Consider the following 13,628-nt stretch of genomic DNA (forward strand, 5'->3'; position numbering starts at 1 on the left):
CAGTCATTAAAATGTTCTAAGTGTATTGTATAGATTTACACGGTTTAAGGAAATATGTCATGTTCGGTATTTAAAGTGTTACAGGCTTAAAACACAAGCAAAAAAGTAGACTGGATTTCTTAATCAACATAGATGTCAGGTACTTTTAAGCCACTCGCTCAGTATAGGCTAAAATAATTGCTTGTTTTCTGCCCCATTAAATAGACATAAATATGTTCCCACATTACACCTGTTTGGCAATCCAAGGAGCTGCCTGTCCAATGCCTGAACAAGTTAGATACCCAGATATTCAATTATCAACAGCCTGTTATAATGTTTACATGGTTCTTTTCTGTCCTTCAGTTAAACACAATTTCCTCTGCTGATCTCATTTGAATTGACAAGAATGTGTCTTGGATTAAAACGACTTGATACGTTTTACATATACAGGATGACTCACTGATCAGAGAAATCAGACTTCCTCTGGACAAAAATTATGAAAAAAACCCAAGCAGCCATGTGATTAGAACACAGGGTTTATACCAAATATAATCCCAGCCTTCCCTCAAACTTCCGGTATGGCCTTGGGTCAGTAACTTATACCTCAGTTTCCCCATTTTAAAATGAGGATATTAATACTTTTTGTACCTCTCACAGAGGTTATGAAAAATAAATTACTACATGTAAGGTGCTCAGATAGCCCACTAGTATCATTTGTCCAAATTATATGCAGCTTGTATAGCTGGGAAGATCCTTACACCTGGATCACAAGCTGACAAGCAGGGATAAGGAAAATTCTAGATAGTTCGTCATATCACTTCAACTCAAGAGCTAATCACCATTAAAGAAATCATCTGCCAGCATATTGGTGCTCTCCTGGAAGAGATAGGCCAAGCCTTTCCTCTGACTGGCAGGTCCGGCTTTGAATCCTGGCCAGCAGAAACAGAGGTAAATCCATTGCTTGAAATGGGAAAACTGAGAGAAGAAGAAACTTAAGACCTGGCCAACATTTAAAAGCTTTGCTGGCATAGCTATGTCAGTTACGAATCATCCATCCCATCGTCCGGTCCAAGCTTCTGGCAGTCAGAGGCTTAGGGACACCTAGAGCATGAGATTGCGTCCCTGACCATTCTGGCTATTAGCCATTGATGGACCTATCATCCATGAACTTATCTAATACTTTTTTGAACCCACTTATACTTTTGGCTTTCACAACATCCCCTGGCAATGAGCTCCACAGATTGACTGTGCATTGTGTGAAGAAGTACTTCCTTTTGTTTGTTTTAAACCTGCTGCATATTAATTTCATTGGGTGATCTGATCTCTGGTTCATGTGTTATATAAAGGAGTAAATGAAAGAACTATCCACCGTAACTCCAAGATCTGTTTCTTGAGTGGCACCAGCTAATTTACACCTCCATCGTTTTTTATGTATAGTTGGGATTATGTGTGCCAATGTTCATTGCTATGCAGTTATCAACATTGAATTTCATCTGCCAGTCACCCAGTTTTGTGAGATCCCTCTGTAACTCTTGGCAGTCAGCTGTGGATTTAACTGTCTTGAATAACTTTGTATCATTTGCAAACTTTGCCACCTCACTGTGTACCCCCTTTTCCAGATCATTTATAAATATGTTCAACAGAACTGATCCCAGTACAGATCCGTGGGGGACTCCGCTATTTCTCTCTCTCCACTCTGAAAACTGGCCATTTATTCCTACCCTTTGTTTCCTATCTTTTAACCAGTTACTGATCCACGTGGGGGAACTTCCCTCTTAACCCATGACTGCTTACTTTGTTTAAGAGCTTTTGGTGTGGGACCTTGTCAAAGGTTTTCAGAAAAAGTCCAAGTACACTATATGAACTGGATCACCCTTGCCCCATGCTTGCCGACACCTTCAAAGAATCTGAATAGATTGGGGGGTGGGCATGATTATATCGACAGTACATTAAACCCACCTGAGGTATGGCTACATTAAAAATGGTGGTGATACTGGGGTTATAGCTCCAATTGGATACCTTACGTTCTTATGTTAATTATTTACAAAACGGCCAGAGGAGGAAGGGGAAGAGGAGAGGGAAGAGACAGTGGAGGCGGTAATGCTGCTGTTGGTGGTCCCCCACCACAACTTTAGCCCAGTGGTTAGGACACTCACCTGGGATGTGGGAGACCCAGATTCAAACCTCTGCTCTGAAACAGACATGAAATGGACTTTCTCAACTCACCAAAAATTGTGAAAAATTTTATAGTTTGTGCAACCCGAACTGATTTTTTCTTCAATTTTTCAGAACTGCAACTGAACCAAAAAAATCAATTATTTGCCTAGCTGTAGTTTGGAGCATGAAAAAAAAAAAAAAAAGAAAAGTCACCCCCCTAACAAACTTAACTATGCTAGCAAAAGCCGTAGAGTAGATGCAATTATACAGCCCAAAAACTGCTTTTGATGATACAGCTTATTTCATTCAGGGAACTGGTATAAGCTACAAAGGTTCTGCCAGCATAAGCGATGCAAGGAGGCTTTGTTGGTACATATGGCACCCCGTTCACCAGCCACACAAATTGACGGTACACAAATGTGGTGATGGTAAGATTATAAAGCCAGTGCTCACATTTTCACTGTCTGTCTAACAGCAATCCAGTTACATTTAGCAAGAATAAGTTCAAGAATGCAAATATCTGTCTTAATATTTATCACTAATAAGTATGTGTATAATTATTTTGTTTTAAAATCTATCCCTAGACAGACTGTTCTTCCCAAGACTCCTGATGGCAGCGTGATCTCTAATACAGGATTAGTAAACTTTAACTCAAAGAGAAAATCAGACAGTATATATGCTGACCCACATTTTCAGCACTTGGCAGTGTGTTAGTTTCTCCTATTAACAGTGATTTTACACACTACAGAACACAGCTGTCCCCTGCTGCGAGGAGAATGTTGTGTTAAGGTCAAAAACTAGAACATGCATAGCTGCATGATTTAAAATATATAACAAACTACAAACTCCAGTGGCAAAAAATCAAAAAAGGAAGGGAATGCAGAAGACGCCTTAAAAAAGCATATTCAGGTCCAGCTAGATATCACATACCAAAGAGAAAATCCATTCTCTGGAAGATGATAGTTTACAGTAAGTCAGGCTAAAGGGATATTCGTCAGGGCTACTGGCCCCAAAATAAGACTGAGTCTACTCTAAAACTAGACTTTACGGTGGAGGGAGGAAAAGTAGCACCACGCTCTTGTGGCTAAAGAACAGGAAGTCAGGAGCTGTGAGTTCTATTCCTAGCTCTTCTATTCCAAGACTCACTGTGTTCCTGCAAACACTTATGCCTGTGCTTAACCTTACATGCCGAGTAGTCCCATTTACTTCAGTTGACTCCAAAGACTTCCACTGACTTCAATGATCTTTTGTTAGGCCCCTTGAGACACTGGGTAAATTACTCAACCCTGCTTTGTGCATCAGTTTCCCCATCTGTAAAATGGAGATAAGACCGCTTTCCCTTAAGACTTATTAAAAATAACTTTTATAGAACCAAACATTTACACTTACCACTGAGTACAGTGCTTACTACTCTGAGTAGTGTCACGGACTTCAAGTTGAAGCGAATACAATACAAATAAATACAATGGCACTAATCACATTAGTGAGCACTGTGCTTGGTCCTAAGCATTTGCAGGATCGCTTCCCTATATATTCTTCGAATGCCATAGAAACAGGAATCTAGAAAATAATCCTCCATCACCAATTATAAAATCTTCACCAGTTTCACTTATTGCTCAGTAAACACACACTGTGTATTGCTTGCTGCTGCAGCACTTCTCCAGGGCTGGGCCAACACCTGCTAAGGCAGGACCTTGTGGTGGAAGAAGTTGCTACATATTTTAAAGATTATTTTGTTTAATGACACTGCAATGAACAAACAAACATCATTCATCATGGTGAAAGAGACGAAAAAAATCAGTAGGAAATAAATATTTTCCAAGCTGCTACGTGGGCACTGTGAACAGGAAGAGCAGATGAGGTCATTACAAATGATAAATGGCATGATTTCTCTTATTTATAAGTCGCTGTTAGACTTCTCCTTTGGGTGCAGAGTCTATGTGCAATTACTTCAGCAAAACTACAGTTCTCCTTGGCCATATCCTTATCTCCTCGGCCTTTGGCTGGGATGTAAGTGTCCGGGTATTATTTGGGGATGAAGCTCCAGCTTGAGCACAGAAAATCCTCTCCATGGCCATTAACTCCTCACTCAGTCTACACCAGACTTTTCAGAGAACATGAGCAACTTCCCCAATATTTAGGTCACATTGTTCCCCTATCAGAGCCAAAACCATGAATCAGCAAACTAATGTTATATCTGTCCAGCAGCAGTTACCTCTCTCAACATCTTTCTTTTGATATATGCTAACATACACAGATACATACAGACATACATACATTTTAAGCATGCACGCACGCTTCATTTTCATAGGGACTGAGCATCCACTGACTTCTGCACAAGCTCAGCAGCACCTCTGGAAATCAGGCCCATATTATTAACTTAACCCAAGAGTGCTGTTGAGAACGGACAGATCTATTTACACTGGCAAGGATGCTGGTTTGGATGCTTCCTATTTACTTTGTATATAGAGATGCTGCAGAACTGGTTGAGGATTTGTAACAGGATGGGAAGTATCCTCAAGGTTAGTGAGTCAGAAAAGTAGGTCTCCTACATAGAAGGGCAATTTGTACTTGGAAGAGGAAACTGCTATATCTCATGTGCCAGAGACATGTCTGATCTTCCTGGCTAGGGATTCTAAACTAAGGTCCAAGGTAAGGGAAGAAGGTGGGTGTAGGGGTAGCTTAAAATGTGCCCCTTCCAACAGAAGTGTGGGCAGAAAAGGTTAGGGCATTACATCCTACTCTACTTTTATATTTATATATCTGTGAATATAAACTGGTGCTGACAAACAGGGCCCTGTTTACTTTTATGGCAGCATCATGGGGCTTTACCTAGCTAGGACAAAGTCCCTACCTTGCAGGACTTGCAGTCCAAGTCAGGAAAATAAATGGGGCAGCAGTTCAAATGCAAGAAGACATCAGTGGGAAGACCAGCACAGGAAAGCTTTGCCAGAGGAGAATGATTTAAAGAGAGGGTATGGAGGGCATTTAACACACAGTGGCGGCTAGGGATGGTTTGGAAGACGGCAAAAGACAAAGGAGGAATGGAGACAAAAGGATTAGAGAAAGGAGACAGCAGAGCAGGTGATTTCTGCAGATGTCTAATTTCTGCCTCTCCCAGTCCTGCTGCACTTTGTTAAATCCCTTCTCACTGTAGTGGAGTTTAATTCAGTCCTTTTGCTTTTATCTGTTAGCTTGGAGACTAGTGATCCATCTGAAAGCGTTCTGAGCCTCTGATAAACGTATGATTAGCACAGCTAAATGTCTGATCCATCCATCAGGGAAACAGTGTTGGTCTATCCCAAGTGTTCACCTTGGGAGAGCATCAATGTTTGATTTAACATGGCCTGGCATGCACTATATCAATACATAAACCCTTCAGATAAATGTGTGCTCAAGTCTTGGTTTAACGATGAAGTTATTTGCATTGAAGAGGCACAGTACAGTAACCAGTGCCTAATCAATACTCAGATCACAAACTATTGGGGAGATATTATGAAGGCATATATTGGGACAACACCAAATATGCTCCACTGAGCCTCATCACCAGTACTATTGTTCGGCAAATCTCCCACCAAAACACCTCCAATGGTGGGAGAGCCAACGTCAACCAGGTACTGCAGTTTTAAACATTGTGTCATCTATGTCTGTTCTTAGATATTAAGGCCAGAGGGGACAATTAGATTATCTAGTCTAGAGATTCTCAAACTGGGGGGTGGGGGCATGAGAAGCTTTGGGGAAGGGGGAACTGCACACATTTTACCCACCGCAACAAATAACTAGCAACGCTGATTCCGCTAGACATATCAGGTCCTCAGATAACACTCTGAATTTTGACATATTTCTGTTAAGCTTGTAGAGCATTATACAAAATCACTGCCATCTGTGCATTAATCCGTTTGCTACAACATGTTGTACACGTTTAATTGTAAGCATCGACCTCAATTGCAGTTTTGCTTTTGCTCTTATTACAATGGATCATTGCCTCTGTTTGAATCAATGCCTTACTGTTTTTAATATTTAGTGAGAGCTGCGTGTTGATTTTTTTTTTAACGGTATATGTACCTGGGGGGCAGCAGGGAGGAGAGAGCCCTTAAACTACTACAGACACAAAGAAAGGGGGTGCGATCAAATACGTTTGAGAACCACTGACCTGGTCTGATCTCCTGTATAACACAGGCCATAGCATCTAATCTACTCACCCCGTATCAAGTCAAACAACATGTATCTGACTAAAGCACATTTTGTCTTCATTTGAAGACTTCAAGAGCAGGTCCACATGATACAGTAGTGTAAACGGCTGAGCCACGTCCACCACTGTTGCATCTATTGTGGCTGCTACCGGTGGAATTGCACAAATGGTAATGCAACAGCGGGAGATTTGCCAACAAAAACCCACTAGTGTAGACACAGCCATCTTGGACTGGCACAGAAGCACTGCTCAGGACCTCCATGTGCGGGATTCACATTCAATTCCCAGTCCAGAGCTTTCACTAGCCAGTCTAATGAGGACGGTGGATCAGATTCTCATTTCAGTTAAAAGAGCATAAATCTGGAGTGACTCCAGTCAAGGTGCTCTTGCTTTACACTGTAACCCATTCAGATCTTGGTAGTGGGAGGAGAGGAGAACAATTAGCTGGATCGCCAGCAAAGCTGATTAAAGAGGCTTTTGACAGGCTTTGGCGGGAGCCCAGTCCTGAACTGGAGGGATGACTGGGGAGGAACCCCCACTACTCTGGCGGGATGGACTATGTGCGACCCACCTGGAAGGGGGAGGAGTATGATATCAGAACCCAGTATGTGCATTTTCAAAAGACACAGCACAGCTGTCACGACAGACTTTTCGGTGACTCTGTGGAATGGTGCGATACTGTTAATGACACTGTGCCTTCCCTCAGAGCTTAACACGGGTCTCCTGCCCTCTCCACCAGGCGTCACAGCTCCATTATTACCAGCCAGAGAGTGGCTATTTCCCTGCTCTGAGGCCCCCGGTAAGCAGCCTTGGAATTGGAGACATAGCAGTCAAGGGCCTGTTGTTTTTTCCATTCTCTACCAGCATTCTTCAAGGTGACTGTAAATAAGACGATCACTTTACTCAAGTCGGGCATATCTGACCTAAGAGACACTGAGCTCCCATAGACTTCAACAGGGAGGGCTTGAGCTTGCATGGCTAGACTGAACCTCCAACAGTGTTGCTGTCTACACCACTATTTTTAGTGAGCTAATGCAAACCTGCTAGCAGAAGGCTGTCTACCCAGGCTGGGAGGCTGGCTCCCAGCTGCAGTGTAGACACAAAGGCACCTTACACCACACTAGCAGAGTGAAGTGGTCTTAAAGCTGATGCAAATTCCATCTATGCTCACTTTACAGCCCCTTTACACTGCCAGGGTGGTATAAAAGAGCCTTAGAGTACATGAGAATCAGGCCCAATATGTCTGTGACTGGCAACAAGTTTAATTTGGTTTATAAATCCTAGGAATGCATTGCTTTGTACAGTTGTTTCACATGGTTTCTGCTTTCCTTTATCTAACTAATACCCTGGTTTAATTTCAAAAGGGACTGTTCTTACCACTGAATGCATCCGATGAAGCGAGCTGTAGCACACGAAAGCTTATGCTCAAATAAATGTGTTAGTCTCTAAGGTGCCACAAGTACTCCTTTTCTTTTTGTTCTTACTATGTTTGTCTTGTGTCTATAACAATGGAGCCCTGACTTAACTGGGGCATGGGGGCACTGCAGTCAGAAATCACAACCTCTTGCAGGCTATTTAGTCCTTAAAATGGACTACAGCCGGGTACCCAAACTATGGCTCACGAGAGCATTTTATAAGGCCCCGGGGCCTGCTTCAACACAATTTACTAACAGCCGACTCATTAGCGTTTTGTCGTCATGTTGACATTTTAGTTTAGTTATGTGTTCTTTACTGTTTTTTTTCTGATACACATTCTATGCACTGATCTCTATTTATTTTTAAATAGACAATACTGTACATCACAACCTGGAAAAATCATGGAGCAGGTCCTCAAGGAATCAATTCTGAAGCACTTAGAGGAGAAGAAAGTGATCAGGAACAGTCAGCATGGATTCACCAAGGGCAAGTCATGCCTGACTAATCTAACTGCCTTCTATTACGAGATAACTGGCTCTGTGGATGAGGGGAAAGCAGTGGACGTGTTGTTCCTTGACTCTAGCAAAGCTTTTGACACGGTCTCCCACAGTATTCTTGCCAGCAAGTTAAAGAAGTATGGGCTGGATGAAGGGACTATAAGGTGGATAGAAAGTTGGCTAGATTGTCGGGCTCAACGGGTAGTGATCAATGGCTCCATGTCTAGTTGGCAGCCGGTATCAAGTGGAGTGCCCCAAGGGTCGGTCCTCGGGCCAGTTTTCTTCAATATCTTCATAAATGATCTGGAGGATGGCGTGATTGCACCCTCATCAAGTTTGCAGATGACACTAAACTGGGAGGAGAGATAGATATGCTGGAGGGTAGGGACAGGATACAGAGGGACCTAGACAAATTGGAGGACTGGGCCAACAGAAATCTGATGAGGTTCAACAAGGACAAGTGCAGAGTCCTGCACCTAGGACGGAAGAATCCCATGCACCGCTACAGACTAGGGACCGAATGGCTCGGCAGCAGTTCTGCAGAAAAGGACCTAGGGGTTACAGTGGACGAGAAGCTGGATATGAGTCAACAGTGTGCCCTTGTTGCCAAGAAGGCCAATGGCATTTTGGGATATATATGTAGGGGCATTGCCAGCAGATCGAGGGACGTGATCATTCCCCTCTATTCGACATTGGTGAGGCCTCGTCTGGAGTACTGTGTCCAGTTTTGGGCCCCACACTACAAGAAGGATGTGGAAAAATTGGAAAGAGTCCAGCGGAGGGCAACAAAAATGATTAGGGGACTGGAACACATGACTTATGAGGAGAGGCTGAGGGAACTGGGATTGTTTAGTCTGTGGAAGAGAAGAATGAGGGGGGATTTGATAGCAGCCTTCAAATACCTGAAAGGGGGTTCCAAAGAGGATGGATCTAGACTGTTCTCAGTGGTAGCTGATGACAGAACAAGGAGTAATGGTCTCAAGTTGCAGTGGGGGAGGTTTAGGTTGGATATTAGGAAAAACTTTTTCACTAGGAGGGTGGTGAAACGCTGGAATGCGTTACCTAGGAAGGTGGTGGAATCTCCTTCCTTAGATATTTTTAAGGTCAGGCTTGTCAAAGCCCTGGCTGGGATGATTTAGTTGGGGATTGGTCCTGCTTTGAGCAGGGGGTTGGACTAGATGACCCCCTGAGGTCCCTTCCAACCCTGATATTCTATGATTCTATCTAAATACATACAGAACAGAATCATTTTTGGCCCTCACATGGGGTGGCCCTCCTGTATAATAAGGTTGGGCACCACTGGACTAGAGCCTCATTGCGGTATTGTGAATAAATTAACAGAGACAAGCGATTGCCTGCTCTGCACATGCTAACTGCTTTCAATGAGGATTTTATTGTTAGACAGTACATTCACTGCCCACCAGCTGCAGCACACAGTGGACTAGTACTTTTAAAAATGCAAGCCCCTCTAGGGACAATAGTATCAGTGATCTATAGCAGTGGCTCTCAACCTTTCCAGTCTACTGTACCCCTTTCAGGAGTCTGATTTGTCTTGTGTACCCCCAAGTCTCACCTCACTTAAAAAGTACTTGCTAACAAAACCAGCCATAAAAGAACAAAAAAGTGTCCCAGCACACTAGTACTGAAAAACTGCTGACTTTCTCATTTTTACCATCTAACTATAAAATAAATCAATTGGAATATAAATATTGTACTTACATTTCAGTGTATAGTAGATACAGCAGTCTAAACAAGTCATTGTCTGTATGAAATTTTAGTTTATACTGACTTCGCGTGTGCTTTTTATATAGTCTGATGTAAAAGTAGGCAAATACAAAGACAAGTTGATGAACCCCCTGGAAGACCTCTGTGTACCCCATTGGTACGTGAACCCCTGGTTGAGAACCACTGATCTGTAGGCTGAAGGGTAGGCAATCCCTAAGGCGATTTGCCTGCCTCAAGTTGCAATTAAAAGGAAAGGAAAAAAAAGATGAAACTGATATGCAGAACTTATAGAAATTCAAATTTTAGACACTCCAAGTCCTATGGCTTTTTTGCGTCCAGGTGTAGCTGCACATTTGCTAGGAGCAGAAAGGGCTTAACTCGGATAGCTGCAATCCAAACAATATGCACAAGGAGGAAAATTGAGGATGGTTTGGGAGTTTATGCGTTCTGAAATTCCTTCTCTTCTAGGGTTTTAGTGAGCACTTTCATGGGTGTCGGAAATGCGGTTCCTGAATTCAGGACTGCTCTAGTGGTCTGCAATGCATTCATGACCCTACCTCTGTGTATAATAAAATTCTGTTTACCATTAGGGACCCAGTAAAGGTAAATGATTAAAATGGACCCAGGAACAGATATGTGCAGAAGAGAAAACAGGAGTTACAACAATTAACAGAAGCTGTGTGCGTATGCGTGTATGCATACGCATGTGTGTTTTAATAAAATATTTTGTTGACATGACAAGTGAACTCCAGAGCCAAGCAATCTGCCCAAGGGCATGGATCCCAGGGGAAGCTTATTTCTCTTAAAACAAAAACAAGTTTGTCGAGATACAGCAGTTACAGCCCCAGACAACCAAGTTCCACTACCTATTCCCGAGTAACAGGTATTTTTCATCTAGAAGAGGAGGGCAAAGAGATTGTCAGGTAAGATACGGCTGCTGCAGCTGAAATAAGGCACCTGGGCCCCTCTAGTTCCTGAATCCTGGATGACCAATTCCTGCCATAGTGTTCTGTACCGTACATCCCAGTGCCTTGAAAACATTACAAAGCAAACTGGTATTTACAGAGTAAAATGATTCAAATGCCCAGAGTATTTTAAACCCACACCTATCATTCCTGATGCTCCATTGTTAAAAAGCTTCTTTCAAACAGGTTTCAAAGTAGCAGCCGCGTTAGAAAAGGAGGACTTGTGGCACCTTAGAGACTAACCAATTTATTTGAGCATAAGCTTTCGTGAGCTACAGGTCACTTCATCGGATGCATTCAAACAGTGTGCTGCTAGATGGTAAATATTAATACTACCAACTCTAACAGTAATTAAACAACAAGCAAGCTACTAAGCAACAAGTAGTGAAGGGAACCAAAAAACCCTGCAAGTCCTAGACAGGAGAGACACCAGAGCAAGGCAAAAAGCACCTCTTACCTTGTCCTTGCTGCAGGCCAGAAAATCAGTACCTCAGCAATGGCAGGCTAACTCCACAAAACTCATTAACAAAGCAATGGAGTTTCTTAATCAGCTCAGCTCTCTAGTCCAGCCACCAAGGATTAGATCCAGACAGAGTGAAAGGTCATTTTCCACTGCACAGTGCTTCCAGTTCAAATATCCACCACACTTGTATGCCCTCGCAGCTCAACTTTCCCACCTCTCTTCTCCCAGGCTCCCAGTCCCAGCTCAGCTTCTCATGCTGTGGCTTTGTCTCCTGATCAGCAAAACCTCTGAGTCTGAGGCTCACACACACTGTCTCAGGCAGTACACGCTGTGCTTTGTGATTGAAACTCCACAAGAGGCCCCTCCCAAAGCTCACACTTGTGAAACAAGCTACACTAGTCTAGCTCCACCCTTTTACTCAGATGACTGCTTATTACACAGACAACAGCCCCAAATGGTTGAATTTCTAGTTTACCTCCTCCTGGGTCTGGGTTCCCTTCATTTGCCACTTTTTGTTTATTCCAGCAGGCCCAGGTTTGTAAGGCACAAGGAGTGGCCTGTTGACAGGACAATACGTTTGGCTCCAGAGATAAGAAAAATGATTTAATCAACAGAAAGGGAGGGCAATAAAAAGCTGACTCATGCATTCACACAGAGGAATTCTAGTCCTGCAGGGTGTAATAGTAAGAGTCTCACTCCACGTGGTCTTGGGTGGAAAATCTAATGGAAAATCTTATCTAAATAAACTAATCCCCTTTCCTCCCTAAACTGTAAACTGCTCAGGACAGGGATTTCATCCTTTATTTGTCGCTAAAGCGTTAGGCATACCTATGGTGCTGTATAAATAAATAAGTAATAATGATATGAGTCAGGAAAAAAATCTCCCCTGTTCCTTTCTCACTTGTGGGCACGTGTACACACACACACACACACACACACACACTTACTTCCTGAGTGTCAGTGTCATGTCTTGTGTTACTCTAGCAATGGAGAAAGTCCACTGGAACATAAGAATTGCTGCACTGTATCAGAATCCTGCTTTCAACAGAGGCAGTCCCAGCTTCTTCAGAGGACGGGGCAAGACTCTTTACAGGCTTGGAAATTTTTTTTTTTAATTAAACTTTCCCTTTACTAAAAGCCCCTGCAATTTGTTTTAAAAAACAACAGAGAACAGCCGTTCACAAAGGTTGCAAACACCAGGTCAAAACACACCTCTAAGTACTTTAACCAGGTAATTAATCAAATTAAACAGATTTAAGCAAGTTTAAGTGAGTCTACATTAGGTGTTTGCACAAGTGTAACTAGACTGATTTTAAATCAATTTAAGGTTACACTGGTGCAACTTTTCTAGACAAGCCCTATGGATGATCTGGTTTTGTTAATCCAATTAGCAGGGAACTCAAGGTTTCTGCTCTGCAGTTAGTCAGCTGTTTGGATCCACCTGGCAGAAGAGAAAACAAATAAGGCCAACTCTCTTTGACATCAATACCACGATTTTTTAACCCACTAAAGAGCATTTAGGTAACAGGTTAAAACCCTAGCTGGTTGGAAAATTTACATAAAATACTAAAAAAAAAATGTCCTCATATTTCCCTCACCACCATTTTCTGACACGCTAGAAGTAAACTTGCCTGTCTGTTTAGCTCTGCCTAAACAGTACCTGTCTGTTTAGCTCTGCCTAAACAGTATCTGTCTGTTTAGCTCTGAAGCAGCCTGCAGGAAGGTGGGAAGAAAACTGCAGCTGCCCCTTCTTCTCTAGTGCAGATTCTCTGAATGAGGCCTGGTCAGCACTAAGATTTTATATGACTATAGCTACGTCTCTCAGGGGTGTGAAAAACCCACACCCTTGACAGACGTAGATATACCAGCCTAATTCCAGTGCTAGGTCAAGGGAAGAATTATCTAGCTACTGCCTCTTGGGGAGGTGAATGACCTTCACCGACGGGAGAAGCCCTCCTGTCGGTGTAGGTAATGTCTACACTGAAGCTACAGAGGCATAGCTGCAACGGTACAGCTGTGCCACTGCATGCAGACAAACCCTGAGCTTCTGCAGGTTCTTTCCAAAGGTTTGATTGACTGACTAAAAGCACTGCTGATTTACACCAGCCATGATGAACATATGGTCCGTAGCCTCCCGTTTAACTCGGCACTCTCAAAGATTTCAGTAAACAGCTTGGTCAATGTTACTACCACATTCACTGATCCTCAATTCCAAAATGGCAAGATACGGGACT

General features: G+C 42.8%; 1 protein-coding gene across 7 annotated transcripts in view; it reads right to left on the bottom strand.

The window, feature by feature from the left end:
• ARHGAP32 (Rho GTPase activating protein 32) overlaps positions 1-13,628 on the bottom strand; it is a 393,773-nt gene that overhangs the window by 54,822 nt on the left and 325,323 nt on the right. Inside the window, exon 1 of one of the 7 annotated variants that reach the window (XM_074936791.1) lies at positions 11,389-11,518. The exons of the other annotated variants lie outside the window; for them this stretch is intronic. The gene's annotated coding sequence lies outside the window, so the exon portion shown is untranslated. Of the gene's footprint in view, positions 1-11,388; positions 11,519-13,628 lie in introns of those variants that run through there. 7 annotated transcript variants of the gene reach the window in all.

Source organism: Natator depressus, chromosome 22 (genome assembly GCF_965152275.1).
Source record: "Natator depressus isolate rNatDep1 chromosome 22, rNatDep2.hap1, whole genome shotgun sequence".
NCBI classification, from domain to species: Eukaryota; Metazoa; Chordata; order Testudines; family Cheloniidae; genus Natator; species Natator depressus.